The sequence below is a fragment of the Anguilla anguilla genome, chromosome 1 (genome assembly GCF_013347855.1).
Source record: "Anguilla anguilla isolate fAngAng1 chromosome 1, fAngAng1.pri, whole genome shotgun sequence".
NCBI lineage: Eukaryota > Metazoa > Chordata > Actinopteri > Anguilliformes > Anguillidae > Anguilla > Anguilla anguilla.
Window position 1 is genome coordinate 48,539,859 of NC_049201.1, and position 19,197 is coordinate 48,559,055.

General features: G+C 54.9%; 1 protein-coding gene across 4 annotated transcripts in view; it reads left to right on the plus strand.

Annotated features, from left to right (window-relative positions):
• galnt1 (UDP-N-acetyl-alpha-D-galactosamine:polypeptide N-acetylgalactosaminyltransferase 1) overlaps nt 1-19,197 on the plus strand; it is a 179,397-nt gene that overhangs the window by 63,870 nt on the left and 96,330 nt on the right. The window lies entirely within an intron of this gene.

Consider the following 19,197-nt stretch of genomic DNA (forward strand, 5'->3'; position numbering starts at 1 on the left):
TGTGCGTGTGTGCGTGTGTGTGTGTGCGCGAGTGTGTCTGTGTCTGTGTGTGTGTGTGCTTGTCTGTTTGTGTGAGCATGTTAAAGGCCATTAACGCTCGATCCATGTTCCTGTCTGGGCCGGCAGAGCCGGGGGACGTGGGTAACGTGTGTACGCCAACACTCTGCCACCCGTTCCCTGCCCTGACCCCTGAGCCCTGACCCCTGACCTCTCTCACACGTACAGGCGCTCAGTGTGGATGAGAGCCCCAGTGAGAGCAGGGCAGTGCTGGAGAGGGCTCTTCACACATCCCTGTGATGATGGCGGCGGTGCTCTTTCGGCTAAGGGCACGGGTAACAGCGTGTTCCTCTCTGCGGAGCGGCGTGGCCGGCGTACGCGCGGTGACACCGGGGCTGCAGCCGCTAATGAAGACTTGGCAGGGAAGGGGGGAAGTTGGAAGCGGGTCCTTTTTTTATCCTGCTGTTGTTTCCTCAAAGGTCACGGAAATAGAGACTTTGGCTCCAGGCGTCAAAGCTGGAGGCTGTGTGTGTCTGCGTCGCCATAGATTTTATTTGGCACGTTGGGAAATGTCTATTTTTTTCCCTTCCTTTTCGTCAATAATTTATAGCTCGCAAGGAAGGAGAGGGTTTTTTTAACAATGTAAAATAAAGGTAAATAAACGTGTGTACCAGCGGGAGCCGGAATGGAAGGGGTGCGCCTGAGGGGAGTGTGTTTGTGAGGAGGCTGTGGGAAGCAAACCCAGGCCCGTGTGTTAGCGCGCCGCTCGCTAGCGCTGCGCCAGCTGGGGAAGAGGGGAAGGGGACAGAACGCCTCCCCCCCCCCCCCCGCGGCGCATCCTGCTCAGAAGCGAGAGGCGGTAAACACCGGGAGCCTGCGCGGGGGTCGTCACGGTTACGCTTGGCCCCGGAGCTTCGGCCTCCCCTCCCCTCCCGACGGCCGCTTTCGCCGCTCGTTACGGGAGAGACCGCTTCCAGCGCCGCGGCCGCTCTGCTAATGGTCGCGCGATTGGTGCTCAGCGGTCGCCGGGGGAAACGAACGGTGAACGTGGACGCAGGAGCCTTGCTGGTCCTCATTAGCAGGGTCCTCAGAAGGACGCTGCCCTGCTTCGATGAGGTTATCCCGCATTTCAGTTAAACGCCGTGGCGAAGTTCACGCCTGCGCGGAGCGTTTCTCACAGCGTCGAGGTGCGGAGGTCAGGGAGGCGGGACAGAGTCGGCTGCTCAGTGGCTGAAGGCTGGTGGGTGCCACGCCCCTTTTGAGTGGTGAATATACCTCAGTCCCGCGTAATGCACATTCCATTTGTGTTCTTATAAGACGTTTAGCGCCACGGATAAATTGTTACCCGATTTATAAAGTACGTTGAAAGTTCAAGCTCCTGCTCACAACAACTGGGGATTCGAAAGAGCAATTCTCTCAAAGCCGTATTTCAGATGCCTTTGAGAGCTAGGGCATGCAGATGTGCCGCAATATTTAGCATAGATAAACCTTTTAATCTGCTGCCTGATTTGGAATGATGCTGCAAGTCAAGATTACCGCTCGCAAAACAACCCTGGGTTCAAAAGAGGGAGGAAAAAAATACACGAAGTCGGAATCAAAGCTCGCGTCTGCTCGTAGCACGCGTCCAATCGGAAGCCGGAGCCCGTTAGAGGGCTTTGCGGCTGGGAAGATCGACCACAGCGGAGAACGCAGCCGCGCGTCCTCACGGAGAGAGAGGAAGCTGACGGCGAAGCGGCCGCACAGTGAGGCAGATGGAGAGCTGCGTAAGTGACGTGATTAACGTCCCGTTCGCTGGGCTGAAATGCAGGTGCGGCGATTATGATCATCACGGTCATTTATCTGCGGGCTCTTATATACCGTTGCTTTTAATGAATGGCGTGTGCGGCGGTGGAATGTGTGGTTTATGGCAGCGTGCAGAGCCAAACGCTCAGGAAAACCGTATAGTCCAGCTGCTCAGGTGTGCTGTGTGAAAAAACCCTTCAAAAAAATGTTAAAGTTACAGGCATTTTATTTTACAGGCATTTGTTTAGCATTTTCTTATCCAGAGTGACTTGTATATACTGAAGCAATGCAGGTTAAGTACTTAGGTACTTAAGTACAGGTTAGGTGTACAAGGACAGTGTCCTAGCTTGGCATTGAACCTGTGACCAGTTCCTTACCCATTGTGCGATCACTGTCATTAAAATGAGCTTTAGGCCTACTGTTGACGCGTCAACGTCAGTAAATTGTTCGCATTGGAGAGTGGTGTGCCGTGAGATTCTGTAAATTTGGAGAGTGTGCCTTGTCAGGAAGAAGGTTGGGGAAACGCTGAGGTAAAGCAGGGGAATAACACAAGCTACCTCCAAATTCCAAAAATGCACATTAAAAACATAAGCAGGGTATGCAGCTCGTAATCCAGTGAGAAACATGTAATGCAATGATACTGCCTCCTGGGGTTTTTTTTAACCACTAATATGATGAATTTCATGATGTATTAATGCAATAAATCAGCTTACCGGGGCCCTGCTGCCAGTGTGCAGATTGACAGGTATGCACAAGCCTTTGTGCTGATTTGAGGCCCCTTCCTGCATTCATTTCCTCTCTTAACACGCATACATTTGAATTGAATTTCCTTCAAAGAAGGGCAGTCGCCATAAATTTACCCCTGGCCTTTTTCTGTTCACCTGTATGGAATGCGGGCGGTGCTGAGGTTGCTGTATTTTTGTGACACGGGTGGGGGTGGGGGTGGGGGTGGGGGGGTGCGGTCGCCCTTCCCTAATGCGCGCCCCATTTGTGGCGAGGGCCCTCGAAAGGGAAACGTCGAGCGCTTTCCCGTAAAAGCAATTTCCAGCGGAGGGCTGTAGCGGCTGGCGCGGCGCTACGCTATCGAGTTAGCACCTGCTAATAGAGAGGGCCTCTCCAGCTTTATTGTGCGCGCGCACTTCCAGTGGCGTGCCAGACCTTTCCTGGCGCACTCGAGCAGCGCATTAAATTATCCCGGCCGGCTCTTGTGCAACGCGCCGGCGGGGATATCGCCTGGATCGCCTTTTCTGTGTCGCACCGTGACTAAGAAATAACACGTGTTCCTCGTAGTGCCGTGGGACACAGGGCCGGGATCTGTAAGACAACGACGGCACAGCCTAGCTATGCTACCAGCCAGTCAGAGCCGTGGAAACGTTCGCAATTACAATGTTCACAGTATCCCTCTCCCTTCCCCCATTCTATCCCTCCTATTGTCTCTCTACCTCTCCATTCTCTCTCTCTCTCTCCCTCTCTCTGTCTTCCTTTCTCCCACTCTCTGTCTATTTCACTCTCTCTCTCTCTCTCTCTCTCTGTCTCTCTTCCTGGGTGCTGGGTTTGGGATGTGGAGCATCTGAAGAGGTGACGGGGGCCGATGAGGTCAGTGACATCACCGCTGGACCCCCGGGCTCCTCATTACGGGCCTGAATGGGGCCGGCCGTGCGGGAGGGGCTCTGTGCCCTCTGGGCGACCTTCCCACGAGCCCATGAGCTCCTCTAGCGTCGCGTGTGAAATGGAGAGATGTCAGCACCCGTGGGTTAGCGCGAGACACTGGGCAGAAGTGAAAGGTGACTTTTAAAAGGGCTTTGATGAAAGTGTCTGAGCAGATGAACTACGCGTGGGTAAATCACTGTTGAGGAGACTCATTGGCCTGGTCTGCATTTGATTTGTACACGTCCAAGCGAAATCAGATTCATGTCCTTGTACTTTTGTCCATTAATTTTCCCTGAAACCCATTTTAAGTGAATTTCTCTTCAGGCTCCAAACTCATCCCAGCCTCCATCTCTGGCTGCGTGTGCATTCTGTGGTTATTGCGGTTCTCAGATAGCGGACCAAGGCGGCCCTCTGATCAATATCTAATAAGACTCCCTTTCGCTGCTGCCTCACGTGATTGGGAACGTGTGGATGAGCAGCGGGCCAAAGACCACCTGCAATCACCCAGACCAGGGAAGCACAGGACAGCATTAGGCTGAACCTCTTTCTCTTTCTCTCTCTCTGTTTCTGTATCTATCTCTCTCTCTGCCTCTCTTTCTCTCTCTCTGTTTCTGTATCTATCTCTGTCTCTGCCTCTCTTTCTCTCTCTCTCTCTCACTCTCTCTCTCTTCCCCCCTGTATCTCTCCCTGTTTGTATCTCTCTCTCTCTCAATCTCTCCTCCTCTCCCTCTCTCCCCCCCTGTATCTCTCCCTTTATCTCACTCTCTTGCCTTCTCTCTGTCTCTATCTGTCTCTCTCTCCCCCTCCCCCTCTCCCTCTCTCCCTCTCTTTATCTCACTCTCTTGCCTTCTCTCTGTCTCTATCTGTCTCTCTCTCCCCCTCTCCCTCTCTCTCTGTCCCTCCCCCCCACCCTCTCTCTCAGTGGTAGGAGCAGGGACAGACAGACAGGACCGCGCAGCACTCAGCCACACAATGGGAGCTGGCTGAGAGCCAGGTGGGCCTGCTCTGTATCCCGGGCCACTCCGAGCGCATTTGATTTGATGTGCCTTTCAAGTGTCCTGGACCTGTCACCCCCTCTAATACAACCGTTCATTTACCGCGGCCATTTCAGTGCCTCCCTCTGCAGCAGCTGGGCTCGACACAGACCCTCCTGAAAGCCCCCCCACCCCCCCACCCCACCCTCCTCCTCGCTCACTGTCCCTGCTGCAGGTGGAGCTCATTCTCGAGAGCCTTCAGACATCCTAATTAAAGTTCTCGCAAGGATTTTTGAAAATGGCAGTCCAGTAGCTTCCGCCAGTCAGCAGTTGCGAGTCAGCAGGCAGGAGCAGCCTCCGAGGCAGCGGGGAGTGAGAGGGAGGCTCTGGGTGGTGGTGGCGTAGCGCCCTGTTTGCCTGTTCAGCGCTGAGGTAGGAGGGGGAGAGGCTGTTTCTCCCCCACAGCCCCACGTGTGAGACGCTCACAGGCAGCCGGCGCAAGCCCACAGAAACCAGCTTAGAACAATAGTCTGCTTTGGAGGTCTCTGCCAAATCAATGGAATTGAATTCAAACCCTCTCCATACCTGCCAAACCCCCCTCCCCCTCCCCCTCCCCCTCCCCACTTCCCAGCGTTCCCTTACATTCCCCGAAAAGCGGAAAGTAGCGAGAAGCGAAACAAACTGCGGAATTTTAATTTGATGGTTTCGCTGACCAACAAAAAAACCAATTACCGCTGGCGGCTCCGCGGGGCCCCGCTCTCCGCGCTCTCCGTCTGTTGTTTAGCGGGATGGCGGGTCTGGCCGCGGTGCCCGTAATTGGAGTGCGCTTCTCTCTGCGCCGTAGCGGAGGGAGGCGGGCCTTAAGCAGGCCCCGCGCGTCTTCTCCCTTCTGTTTCCGCAGAGCGAGCGCGCTCTCTCTCATCTCCCCCGCCCGTCGCCTCTCCCACACGCAGACCGGGTACCAGCCCTGCCGGCAGCGCCGAACCTGCCGGAGAGGCTGCCCGGCCGCGCCACGGAAACGCCGGCCTGGTCAACTCCAGACCGCTCGTTAGGAGGGCGTTCGGCCGCACCCGACAGGCGGCACGGCAGAGCCGAGTTTGTTCGGTGGGTGAAGCAGCCTCCCTCAGGCAGGTTTTGGAGGGAGGGATGGAGGGAAGCTCTCCTCCTAGCTTGGGAAGCGTGGTGGAGAGGAGGAGTGGAGGAGAAGAGGAAATGAGGAGAGGAGGAGAGGAGGAGAGGGGGAGAGAAGGAGAGGGGCACGGACGACAGGATAACCCCCGTGTTCATTCACACTGCAGAAGGGCCTGTGAGCTCCCGCTCGGAGAGCCCAGCCCAGCTGGCATAACAAGTGGCGACCTTGCGTGTCCCGCCCAGCGCGGGTCCTCCCGCTAATGTAAATATTTGAGCCCGTGACAGCGCGAGCAGGCGCGGACCAGGGCTGGCCGTCGGCCAAGCGGAGGGAAAACAGGCGCTCGTGCTACGCTATGCTACGCGCGCCAGTGCGTCATCGTGGTCCGCGGCACTGTCGCCCGCTCGCACGCCAGCCGCGCGGCTGTGTAAACAGTGGTTGATGCCGTTCGGCCACGTGCGCGCGGCTTCACGCGTACGCGTGGGTCTGACCCGTCTCCGCCCCCCTGGCTCGTTCAGCTCTGCGAGAGCGGCGCTCTCTGCGCGCCACACGCTTCCTTCTCCTCCTTATGGGAACCTGCTGAAGATCCTCGCTCGCAGAGCCGCGTGCGCAGAACATCCTCTGGCCCGTCCCAGGCTCCGTCCTCTGGCCCGTCCCAGGCTCTGTCCTCTGGCCCGCGGCCGGCGCTATTCACGCCACAGACAGTCAGGGACTCGGGTGTTATGTTTACTGATAAAGGAACCCTGAACCCTGAACCCTGAACTTCACTGAACTATCAAGGCTCACGGAATGAAAAACGTGAGCGGCGAGGTAAAACGAGAAAGGGAAAAAGTTGTTTTAGTGTTTGTGACCGGCGCGTTCCGGCAATGGCCTTCGTGGGGGGTTTTTCTGACAGAGGGCTATAGCGTTTACAGCATGGACAGGGCGGGTGAGTTTATGGTGGGACAGTTCATTTGACGCCGGTGCTGTTTTGGGCGGGGGCGTATTCGTTACCGGCGGGCATCTCCTCGCCCAGTCCCCGGGCTGGTTTGGCATTCAGAGCCCGCCAGGCTCTTCTGTCCCGCCTGATTCGCTGCCTTTTGACATAGAGCGAGCTGGACTGTGTCTGACAGGCTGATGAGCGCGCTCACAAAGGCTTTTTATTATAGCATCCCCGTATCTCTGGGTCCCATCTAATGGTGCCGTATCGATTCTGTGTGAGCTTTAATTAGTAAACAGAAACTTAAGAAGGGTGAGGCTTTGCGCTGGCCTAACCTGAAAAGTGTGTGTGTGTGTGTGTGTGTGTGTGTGTGTATCTGTGTGTCTGTGTGTGAGAGGGAAAGAGTTTGAGAGAAAGAGTGTGTGTGAGAGAGCTTGGGCATTTAGCTAATGGACATTTTGTCTAAATTTCTTAAGCTGATGCCTGAGAGCTGAATCCTGTTCTTGGGTCCCTATATGAAAACACTGTAACACGGTCTATTCTCGGAGTGAATCGGAGCGGTTGTATGCAAATTAGCAAATTAGCTGCAGTAATTGAATCGTGGTAATCACTGGAAACAAAAACCTGCATACACTCTAGCCCTTGTTTTTACATATCGGAAGTATTTCTCAATTCCCATCTATTTCATTTGTTGAGATCGTATTATAAAAGAGAGGTCACATGCATTTTAAGTGCTCCATTTTATGTAAATGTATAATTTCTCTGAAATTGAACTGGATAATGAGTGAATAGCACATGTCGCTTTTCGCCCTGTAGTCACTGTATTTAAGAAGCTGGTAGATGGGGAACCCCCCCCCCCCCCCCCCCCCCTTTGCTTCACCAGAGTGCTGTGTGTCCAGAGGGAGCCGCGCTCCTCTCTCCCTTCTCTCCCATAGGCCGAGCCGCCCGTCGCTGGTTTTCCCAGCGTGCTTTGTGACCTTGAAAGGACGCGGCGCAGATGTGCCCCCGTTCCCCGTATGCAGTCTGGGCTTGGGCACGTCATTATGAGACCCGGGCTAGGCTCTGACGGCTCGGGCCTCTGCAGCCTTTAACCCAGGGCCCTGCCGTTACAGGGGAGCTCGTGACATTCAGGGGCACGGTGCCGGGGAGGCTAATTGAAGCCCTCATTTCTGGAGGTTTTTTTTTTTCCCCCCTCTTTAAAAAAAAAATCTACCTCCTGCCTCTAGCCCCTGAGGACAGTTTCTCTCAGCGGAAAGGTGAGCCCCCCCCCCACCCCCCCTCCTCCCACCCCACCCCCAGCCTGGGTTATGCTGCTAACGATGAAGGGACCTCTGGTTTTGATAGGTGACAGGGTTTTTCTCCCTGCATTGAAATGCCTTAGGCGGGCCCCCTAAGCCATTTCTACAGGAGAAATCTCACACAAAAAAAGAGAGAGAGCCTGCGGTCTCTGGGGGGCTCGGCCTGTGTCGTTGGTAACGAGTGGGATTCTCTCACCGGCAAGGAGCCCGCGGGCTGTGACTGCCTTCACTGGGAGCTGGCTGCGGCAGCCCAGCCAGTACAGTACGCAGAGGTAGAAGGCTGTGCCTGGGAGGGAGGCGGGGCGAGCGAGGCCGAAGAATCATGGGTAGAAAGTTCAGCCGAGCCGGTAACGGTTCACACATGAGCAGCGGCGTTTAGCTGATTGTTTTAAGTGATGAACTCCTGGCGCTTTAGTCGTCGAGCGCGTTAGACGCTTCGCTGCGATGCGGCGAGCGGCGGAAGCGGCAGAAGGTGCGGAAGCGGCAGGGAGAGATAAAAACCAGCCCACCTCGCTCCTGTGACGGAGTTAATCACATCTGCCGCACGGATCTTTAATCAGCTTATTAAAGCTCCGCCATGCCAATTAATAGAAAGTTCTGAAATGCTAGATTAAGATTGATCCCTTTTTTTTTTTTTGGTAATGGTCTGCATAGTGTGTTCGCCTCACGTTAAACGAGGGCTCGCCGCACGGCGGGGGCGTCCGGCCCACGGATGAGGTCAGCGGGGGTCGCCCGGGAGACCGCGCGTCGGCTCGGGTGGGGGGGCGGGGGGGTACGCGGTGAGGCCAGGGAGCGATGCCGTCGCCCGGGTGCAGCAGCGTCTGGGGCCAGAAGAGCAGAGGCGCCAGATGCGTGGCTATAAATAACCGGCGGGTCGGCGACGGTGACGGTGACGGAGAGCGCTGCTGGAGCCTCTCTGTGGCAGCTGGGGTGGGACCCGGGTTCTGGGGTGGGGTAAGGGGGGGGGAGGGGGTCGTTTCTGCTTCTCTGCTACAGGACAGAGATTCATAACCTCCAGCGCCAGACTCTTTCTCTCTCCAGTAGACCCCCCACTCCCCATCCCCATCCCCCGTGCCCCTCCCTCCCCCGAGCACAGCGCCCTCCGTCCCTGAGCAGAGCTGCCAGAAGGACACATTTATTTGGGGAGGATTAGACTGGAATGAGTGCACGGCTGGGAAGGAGGGCGGCGTTATGCACCCCTGTATACTTCACGTGCTCCGCGTGCCCTCGACATCAGCTCCCAGGCAAACCCTTACGCCTCTTACAAGCGGGAATGTCACAGTGAAATCATTTAAACACTCAGGAGGGAGGGGTGGGGTGGGGTTGGTACTGGGTACTCTAGACATTATTCGATTCCGAAGCCTCTAGACTTTTGAAATTTCTGTGAAAATTTGAAATAGTGATGAACACTTTGTTATATGTTACAACTGTTAAGTTCAGTTCGCACAAAAAAGGGAGGAATGAATGAATAATTAGAAGCGGGCTGTTTTTTCTTGTCTTTAGCTCATTTCCTTTCTTCTCTAAGAAAATTGAGTCTTGAGGCTGTATGCTCCACACCTTCCACGGTCTCATAACATTTAACATTTCCCAGACTGTTTAATTAGAACTTCACAGATAACTGAGGACGACTTTATTCAGTCTGCAATATTGTATCTGTATTTGATAGATGAACACATCCAGGGGAAATTAGAAAGTGGTTTCAGGCAGGTAACAGAGCAGTAGTGACTGTTCTGCAGAGGGCTGAGTACGCTGCATATAAATCAATACAATAATTACAGGAGCTGAAACTGTAGTTCATCATAACGAACAAGATGCTGCTATTACACTGAGATGTCAGCAAGAATAACCACCATGAGCTGGTCGAACATTACAAAAATGAGTAAAAACAACACAAACTGGGCTTAAGTCTGAATAAAATGTCAGAACCCAGAACACTTGACTGTGAAGTAAGAGTCCGTTCAGGTGTTGAGTGGCATGTCACAGGGCCGTGGACAGGAGCTGCTCTTTCGGTGTGGAGGCTGTTGTATTAGCTGTGCGCTGCCAGGTGCGAGACGCGGGGAGGAGGGAGCGATCTGGCTCAAGGTCAGCCGGGTGACTTCCCCCGATTCTCAGAGGACGCGGGGATGACGCGCGCCGGCGCACCGCCGCTCCGCTCCTGCTCGGCGGGAAGCTAGCCCGCGCTGCGCTCGTCACAGCGCGTTTCCTGCCGCACGTCGCGTGCGAAGCGAAGCGTTAAAGCGAACTCCGGAGGAGCTCTGACGTCACAGTGCATCCTGGGATGCCGGTTTGCGCAAGGATGGGGTCGTCTCATTGGCATTCGCGCGCGGGGGTGCAGCTGTTATCTCCCCGCCGCGAAACGCCCGCCCCACGCCCGCGGAGAGTGGAGACCAGCCGGGACTAATCGCAGCGTTCCGGAAGGTTCCTTCATTTCTACAGAGCCCCCCCCCCCTCTCTCTCTGTCGCTCTCTCTCTCTCTCTCTCTCTCTCTCTCTCTCTCTCTCTCCTCTATCTCTCTCTCTCTGTCTCTCTCTCTGTCGCTCTCTCTCTCTCTCTCTGTCTCTCTCCCTCTCTCTCTCTGTCTCTCTCTGTCTCTCTGTCTCTCTCTGTCTCTCTCTCTCTCTCTGTCTCTCTCTGTCTCTCTCTCTCTCTCTCTCTCTCTCTCTCTCTCTCGAGCTCATCTGGAAGTCTGGCGGCGTGGTGCAATATTCCTCATAAATGAAGCCTTTTCATTCCGCGGCGGCCCCGATGGGGCCCCTTTCCCTTCTCGGGGAGCGGCGGGCTCCGATAGCGCGCTGGGCGCGGCGGCGCGGGCCCTGGGAGGGGAGCGGCGGCGCTGTTCCATCCCTCGCACCGCTCCGCCCGGGGTCCCTCCACCTGCCCGCGCGCTCCGGTCGATTTTACGCTCGATGTGTAATTCCGTCGTGCAAATTGCTTTTTGATTTCCGCCCCTCCCGCTCGCCGCGGAGAGCGCAGGTGTGCAGTGTGGTGTGTGTGTTTCTCTGTGTGTGTGTGTGTGTGTGTTTCTCTGTATGTGTGTGTGTGTGTGTGTTTCTGTGTGTGTGTGTGTGTGTTTCTCTGTGTGTGTGTTTTTTCTTTTTCAAATGGAGGTGCGGAATCTGCTTTCCCCACACGTTCGCCGTTTCCCCGCTGCTTTTTGTTTTTGGTTCGGTGGCGGTCTCGTCAAGGCCGTGCTGCACCTGCCGGGCTCCTTGTTTGGGGGCGCGGTCGGGAGGAGGGGAGGGCTGGTGGGGCAGAGGCCACGGGACGGACTAGCCAGCCCCGCCCGTCCACAGGTGTCCCCTGTCGCTGTGACAAACGGCGCCGCTGCACGATGTGAGCGGGAGTCAGTAGCGCGGTGGCGGTGATGGACGGGCAGGTTTTGGCGCCCCTGGCGAAGCCGCCATACCGAGCACATTTCCTGACAGTTTGGAGATGGACTCGTCGCGTAGCGTTCCAGGCTAACGCTGCCAGCCTGGCCCGTACACCGGTTACCCTGTGTGTGTGATCCAGATTTAACTCAAATTTGCATGTTCTGCATGTTTCATTATTGCTTTTATAAACAAAAAGCCTTTGTACCCTTTTCTCCCAGGTGTTTTTGATTAGGGAAAAAAAACATGTTCCCAGCATGCTTTTCAAGCATACCAGTCCCCGGGTGTTACTCAGAAGCTGGTCCAGCGCCCGTTTGGATGAAAGTATCCCTCCCCCATGCCCTCTGTTAGCTGTCTTTGGTGACAGGCGTTGGAAGGCGCCCAGTCTCTCCCAGCCGGGCAGAGTCTGATTATTACCCATCCTGCACTGCACCAGCTGCCGTCTCTGGAGACGTGTCCGGGAGGCCTGAGGGTCGGGCGGTGGCGGCATCCTGCACCCCTGCACCGGGGCGGGGAGCCGTCACCAGAATCTACCGGTCTTCAGAGTCCTCTCATTCACCCTAGAGCCCGGGACACAAAATGGCCGACCACATAAGGGTTTTCGGGCCTTTTGCTCTATAGTCTCATCAGATGAATTCATAGACAAAGAGCTGCCGACAGGAATCACATGGGTATTCCATTTGAAAAAGCAGAAATGGTAATCATATTGGTTTTTATTACACAGCTGCTGCAGCTGAGGAAGAGCTATAGTCCTTATCAGGAGGACTAAGTGAAAAGGCATGTACCATGTGGCGCTTCAAACGGTCGCTAATGTCGTTAGCAGCCTATTAGCCAGAGTCTCGCATCGGGCTGAATACCCGCTTCAAAAATATCTCCGTGAACTCGCGGATTTGTTTCGCACGAAAATTTCTGCCTTTGCGTTCGCGCGGCGGGGGTCCGGGGGGTCCGGGTGGGGGGGCGGCGAATCGGATTTCACCACAGCGTGGAGCTTCTCTTCCACGCGGAACGAACCGAGGAGCCAGGTTTGCGGATCGCTGGGCTGCTTTTGAGCTCCGCACAACGGACCCGGGTTCTGTCCCGGACTGCGTGTGCCCGCCCCTCAGAGCGGAGCGGCGCGTGTCCACCTGACCCGCGCCGCGCGGACCTCTCCGAATCGTCTTTGTCCCGGCGAGGGGTGTGCAGGGGAATACTCTCTGAAAGGGGCTGCGCTTGGGACGGGCTGATCTGTGTGACTTTCGGGTGCTGCGGCCGGGCACTGCGCCGCCCTCAGGAGGGTCGCGGAGTCGCCCGCTTTCGCTCGCCGTCAGTGCCGCGCGTGGGGAGGGGAACTGGCCCTCGCTCAAACTCCATTTTGTCCCCGTCTCGAGAAGAGAGCGAGAGAGGCAGGTAGACCCCCCCGTCCCCCAGAGTCCCGGACTCCCGGAAGCGGCAGAGCCGCACGCTAGCGCGAGATGCGGGAGGGAGAGCGGGCACACAAGCAGCCGAGCAAACGAACGCCCGAGTGCTTTCATCGATTTCCCCTTGAGAGTTCCCTCGCGTTTCACAGGCCATGAGCGAATGGTTCATTATAAGGCCATCTGAATGCCAGGATGCTAATCAATTCTGTAATCTGCCATTCAAAGCTCTGAATCATTAATAAATGAATAATTAAGTCAGTAAGTAAATAAATAAATAGAAAATAAATAAATAAGGCCCCGCTGATTCAATCCTCGGTCACGGTACTGATCCCTGACAGGAAGTGGGTATTTAAAATATTCAGTTGATGAATCAATTGTGGACTAAACTATTATGAACAGTCTGGTGGATTTTGAAGGTGGATTTGTCGCTTGTTTTTGTAGCAGTTTTGCCTTTTTCCCACGGTGCGCGGTAACTGTCGCCGTGGGCTATGCGTGGCAAATTGTGGTCGCTCACTCACCCACTCACTCACGGATGACCTTTGAGGGACATTTTGTGGGCCGCATGCGCAGGTGGTGCCAGCTAAAACGTGTCTGCAGAAGTGAGTTGTGCCGTGGGTCTAGACGTTAACGTGCTTGTTTTTGTTGCATGTTTTTGTCTGATGTTTTTGTGGCGTGTTTTCCTGCCATGTTCTCATGGTGTGTTCTCATGGCGTGTTTTCATGCCGTGTTTTTGTCTGGTGTTTGCCTGCGTCTCCCAGCATGCCCCCTGCTCCTCTCCTAAGCTAATACCCAGTGACGCGGGGACGATTCGGCTGTCATTAGATTAAGTGCAATGAAAGGCTGCCCTTGGCCCGCCGCCACTCGTCCGCCCAGAAAGAGTCATTATGGGAAGCAGGAAGACGGATGCTCCCCCGTCGTCCCGGCAACGGGGCGGAATCCTCCGCCGTTTTCCGCCATCCATCCTGCCGGCTGTCACCCGGGCGACACTCCGGGGGGGCGACAGTGGCGGCGGATGAAGGGACGCCCCCCCCAGGTGTGCCCTAAATCCAACATTGATACAGGGGACTTGTAAGTGTGTCCCAGTTCAGTGTGTTTATTATGGAACTTTTAACAGCCCTCCCCTTCAGTTGGTATTTTGACCATTTAGATGAACTGTTTTTTTTTTTTTTTTTTAGCCAAGGGTTGAGCTAAGGAGCAGAAATATTCGTAAATATTGTAAGTCTAATAGTTGACTTTCCCTTACCCGAAGGCGGAGGAGGGGTGGAGGTTGGTCCAGGGGTGAAATTTTGAGAAAACCATTTACTCAGTTTTGAACCACTCCTGTGAACAAGAGCGCCCCAGTGACCACCTCCAGGAAGACCGCAGGGCTTTCTCAGTCTCGTGAAAAGGGTTGTGCAAGACGGCACGTTCAGCAGCCAAGATGACATCATCCTGCCAGACCACTGCGTGACCTGCTCACACATTCCTCCATCTGACTTCATACACAGCTGGTGCTTTTTCGTCTGAATGGTTGGGGATGAGTAAACCATTCAGGCCCACTTAATTTTGATGTAAAATATGGTTTAAGATACGCTCTGTGATGCTTTATGATACTTCACCGGAGATACGGTGAAGGGTTTAATGGGAGCTGGTAAACGCTCAGCTCAGACCGGGAAGCGGTGGGAGGCACGAGGGGGGGAGGTTTCGGCTAACGGCCGGCTGGCCGGCTCAGGGCTGCGGTTTAGCCCCTGGCGGTGGGCGGTCAGTCAGTGATGTGACCGGGCGATAGATGGGCCCCACCACGCGTACGGCTGCTGAGGGTTGACGCGGGCCTAGCGCCCGTCTCTGCTATGGTGTTCAGGGGGCCGTCGGGAGCGCTGGCTCAGGGCCATGCCGCGTTTGCCCTGCCGCTGCCCAGCCTACTGGAAACGCGTCACGCTGGGGCTACGCTCAAGGACCGAGCGCAAGGGCAGCACTGGAACCCTGTGCTGGAGGGCCATGCCGAAGGGCTGTGCTTATTATGGAGCTTTTAACTGCCCTCGCCCCGGCGGCCCCCTTCCCGCCTCTCCGACCGGCCCTTCGTTTCTCAGCGGCGCCGGGGAGAAGCGTCTGATTTTTCACGGCGCTTCGGGGCGAACGCGCCGCGCCCCCCTCGCTGCCGGGCGGCGGATCAAACGGACCCTCCGCGCCCCGCCGCGCCGCCGATGAATTATACATGCTAACGACCCGTCTCCGCTCCGCTCCGCTCCGTCTCCGCTCCGTCTCCGCTCTGATCTGACTGGCTGTTCTGACCGGCTCGCTGCTGCTGCTGCTGCGGTGGGAGGATCAAAGCCGTTTCGGGGGTTCGTGTCGGAGTCTGCCGCGCTCTCCCGACGATGCGGCTTCGGGGGCGGGGGGGGGGGCTGCTGGAGAATGTGCAGGGGCGCAGGGAGAAAGGCGAGCGCGCGTTTGATGGCCGAAAGAGAGCGAGCGGTTTGAATGGGGTGAAGACTCGAGCGCCGTGACGCTCGGAGCGGAAAGGGGGAGGGGTTTCCATGGTGCCGGTGCAGCGCTGAGCGCCGCGGCCGAGGCGGTAGCATAAGCACCGCCCACTTTGTTTTCATTTTGCTCTGTCTGTGATTTGGTACATTGGATTAGTGATTGCCGTTGAATTTAGCAGATGAACAGGGGGGTACTCAGACTGATATTATAAGTGCACACAAGTCCCTTAGCTGGGGAATTTTGACCCCATGGTAGGAAAGTGCCTTATCAGATTGGGAATGGGAAGAACGGGTCCTCCCACCTGTCAGAAGCACTGAATATAAGGCCCTCCCACCTGTCAGAAGCACTGAATATAAGCCCCTCCCACCTGTCTGAAGCATGATAGATAAGCCCCTCCCACATGTCAGGAGCACCACAGATAAGCCCCTCCTGTCACTGTTAAAAATTACACAGGAATTCCCTCCCTCTTACTACTGAGTGCTTCAAGATTGCTTCAATAATAGTTCAGTATAGCTTGGAGCCACTATGCTCACTCTTTTCCACAGAGACACTCTCATTGATGAGCACAGACGCACTCACTCTTGTACAGAATGCTCACACGGCAACGTGCACAACGACAGATACACACAGACACACACACACACATGCATACGTGCATACACACACACGTACAGCACACAGGCAGTATTCACAGACACGTACAGACACACAGGCAGTATTCACAGACACGTAGGCACACAGACACACAGTCACATGCATAGGGGGCATGCACACACACACATACAGCACACAGGCAGTATTCACAGACACGTAGGCACACAGGCAGTATTCACAGACACGTACACACGCACATACAGCACACAGGCAGTATTCACAGACACATACAGCACAGGCAGTATTCACAGACACATACAGCACAGGCAGTATTCACAGACACATACAGCACAGGCAGTATTCACAGACACGTAGGCACACAGGCAGTATTCACAGACACGTACACACGCACATACAGCACACAGGCAGTATTCACAGACACATACAGCACAGGCAGTATTCACAGACACATACAGCACAGGCAGTATTCACAGACACATACAGCACAGGCAGTATTCACAGACACGTAGGCACACAGGCAGTATTCACAGACACGTACACACGCACATACAGCACAGGCAGTATTCACAGACACGTACGCACACAGGCAGTATTCACAGACACGTACGCACACAGGCAGTATTCACAGACACGTACGCACACAGGCAGTATTCACAGACACGTACACACGCACATACAGCACACAGGCAGTATTCACAGACACATACAGCACAGGCAGTATTCACAGACACATACAGCACAGGCAGTATTCACAGACACATACAGCACAGGCAGTATTCACAGACACGTACACACAGACACACGGAGAGCCGCTCCTCTCCCAGTGCTCCTCACTCGGCTCTTTGAATGATAATCCCGCATCCTCAGAATTAATTGCAGGTAACAATGTAATCTTAAACTGACAGGCCGGACGAGGCAGCCGCTGAGAGATGGAGAGCGAGAGAGTGAGAGGGAGAGATAAGGAGAGCGAGGCGGAGACAGAGCAGGAGGAAGAAAGCGGGAGAGGAAAGGGGAGGGAGAGAGAGAGAGAGAGGGGAAACGAAGGGATAGCAGGAGATGCAGAAAGATGGGGCAGAGAGTGGAGTACACGCTTGCGTGTGTGTACAAGTGTGTGCGCATGTGCGTGTGTGTGCGTGTGTGTGTATGTATGCGAATGCATGTATGTGTGTGAAAGTGTGTGTGTGCGTGCATGCTCATGTGTGTGTGTGTGTATGTCTGTATGTATGCGAATGCATGTATGTGTGTGAAAGTGCGTGTGTGTGTGAATGCGTGTGTGTATGTATGCAAATACATGTATGTGTGTGAAACTGCGTGTATATGTGTGTGTGTGTGTGTGTGCGTGTGCGCGTGTGTGTATGCTTGTATGTGTGTGTGTGTATGTGAATGCATGTATGTGTGTGAAAGTGTGTGTGTGCGTGCGTGTGTGTGTGCGTGTGTGTGTATGTGTGTGTGTGTGTGTGTGCGTGTGTGTGTGCGCGTGTGTGTATGACGGTAGGGAAACAGTATGGAGAAGCGGAGGGGCAGTGTGTGTTCTGTGCTGTGTAAATGGTGCCCTGTGCTGCATCAGCGTGCTGTAATTGGATAGTCCTGTGCTTTTGAGCAGCGGGGAGACCGGACGGTTTTGCTGCTGGGAGCACAATGACATTTACCAGCTTTTCAGCAGAGGTTTCTTTGCACAGAATGAATCTTTTTTTCAATATGGCTGCACAGCAAATCTGCTTTTATGCCCCGCCCTTCCTCCAGAAGTGTGTGAGCTTGAGCAATGAGCCTCTGCGTGTGTGCTTGTGCGCGCACGTGTGTGTGTGTGTGTGTGTGTGTGTGTGCATGCATGTGTAAACTCATTGGTCTATTACAAGCAGAAATCAGCCGTAATTAAATAGCCCATAGATTGGACTTAATTGGGATTGATTGTTAATTGTCAAATGGCCCTGTTGATGATTGTGATACCTGGGATATAATTAGATTTAAGGGCTTTTGATTGCCCTCTCCTCTGCATTTCTCTTGACCATTCTCTCTGCCATTTTTACCTAATGGTGAGACCCCAGTCACCGCGCACCTGTGTCCTGCTGCTGGAGCCTGTCTGTCTGATTGGCTGTCGGCCGGCTCCAGTTTGCGAGCGAGGCCACGCGACTCAACGCTAGCGTTAACCAGCAGCTTCATCAGGCAGCCGCGGCTTTAATTCATCCCCGAGCAGTGGCTGGCTTTGACTACTGTAGCTTTAGGAGGATCTGAGGGGGGCTCTGCGGTCCCCATGCCAAGCAAGCGCGGGGTCACGAGGAACCGCCGGAGAGGTGAGAACTCTCCGGCGCGGGGAGGCGGGGGGTGAGCGACCTCGCCGCGTCCCGGCCTTTCGGTTCTGACCCGGGCGTGGCACAGCCGGGGGCCCCGCCCGGCATTATTTATCGGGCGCAGCGCGGAGAGAACTCGCTGAGCTGTGAATTCGTCTTGGGGGAATAAATGTGTTTCCTTTGATTTTTTTTCCCCCCCCCTTCCTTTCTTGCTTAAACAGCCTGCTTATTACCGTAATGAATCGTTTATGGAGCTAAAACCAGGACGTGAATGAATTAAAGTGACAAAATGAGAGGAAGCTCGATGGCCCTGCTCCCCACGTGAGGGCCGGAGTTCGCCCCGTCTGAATTTTCGCTTTTGCAGCGCTTCGCAAGTGGAAGGAATTCATAATGGCCGCCGCTCGCAGTTGTATTGATGGTCGCCGGTTTGACTGCAATTAAGCATCATTAAGGCCCCATTTCTCCCGCCTGCCCTGTTTCTGCTGCCGTTCAGCGAAACTGTGAAAAAGCACGGCGCGGTGTGTGGCCCCTGCTTCTCACCCGGCTGACAGGAAGTGAGGCGCGGGGCGCTTCGCCATTGGCTGATGGGCGCTCTGTGGATGCGACGCGCTGTGACTGCAGCATTACATGGTCCTTATGTGGTGCTGGGAAGCCCAGCCTACAGAGGATCTGTTTCTTAATGAAGATGTTGAACAGATATTTGCATGTGCTAGAATGGGGGGTGTCGAACTCCAGTCCTGGAGGGCCGCAGTGTCTGCTGGTATTTGTGGTTTCCTTTCATTCAGTGGCCTGTTTAGGCCCTGCAGAACCAGGTGTGTGGTCTCTTTAACCAATCAGTGACTTAGGTTAATCACTCATGGTGAAACATTCCAAAATCCAGAAGGCACTGCAGCTGGTCCAGCACTGGAGTTCACCCTTCTGGACAGTCCCCTATCTGGAACTTTCCTCCTCCGTTAAGCCATTGCAGGTCGATAATGTATTTCTACAGGAACTGGTCTTTTAAGATCTTAGGCCAGCTTTCTCGGGTCCAAAGAGCAACTGTCTTTTTGTTTGAAGCCCAATCCTCTCCAGTCCGCCACCGCCGAGAGAGAGAGAGCGCCAGAGAGAGCGCCAGAGAGAGCGCCAGAGAGAGAGAGAGAGAGAGAGAGAGAGAGAGAGAGAGCCAGAGAGAGAGAGAGACAGAGAGAGAGACAGAGAGAGAGACAGAGAGAGAGAGAGAGAGAGAGAGACAGAGAGAGAGAGAGAGAGAGAGCGCTTTACCTCGTTTCGCTGTTAATCCGAACCCTCCGGTCCCCAATCCCCTCTCGCAGGGCTTTAGCC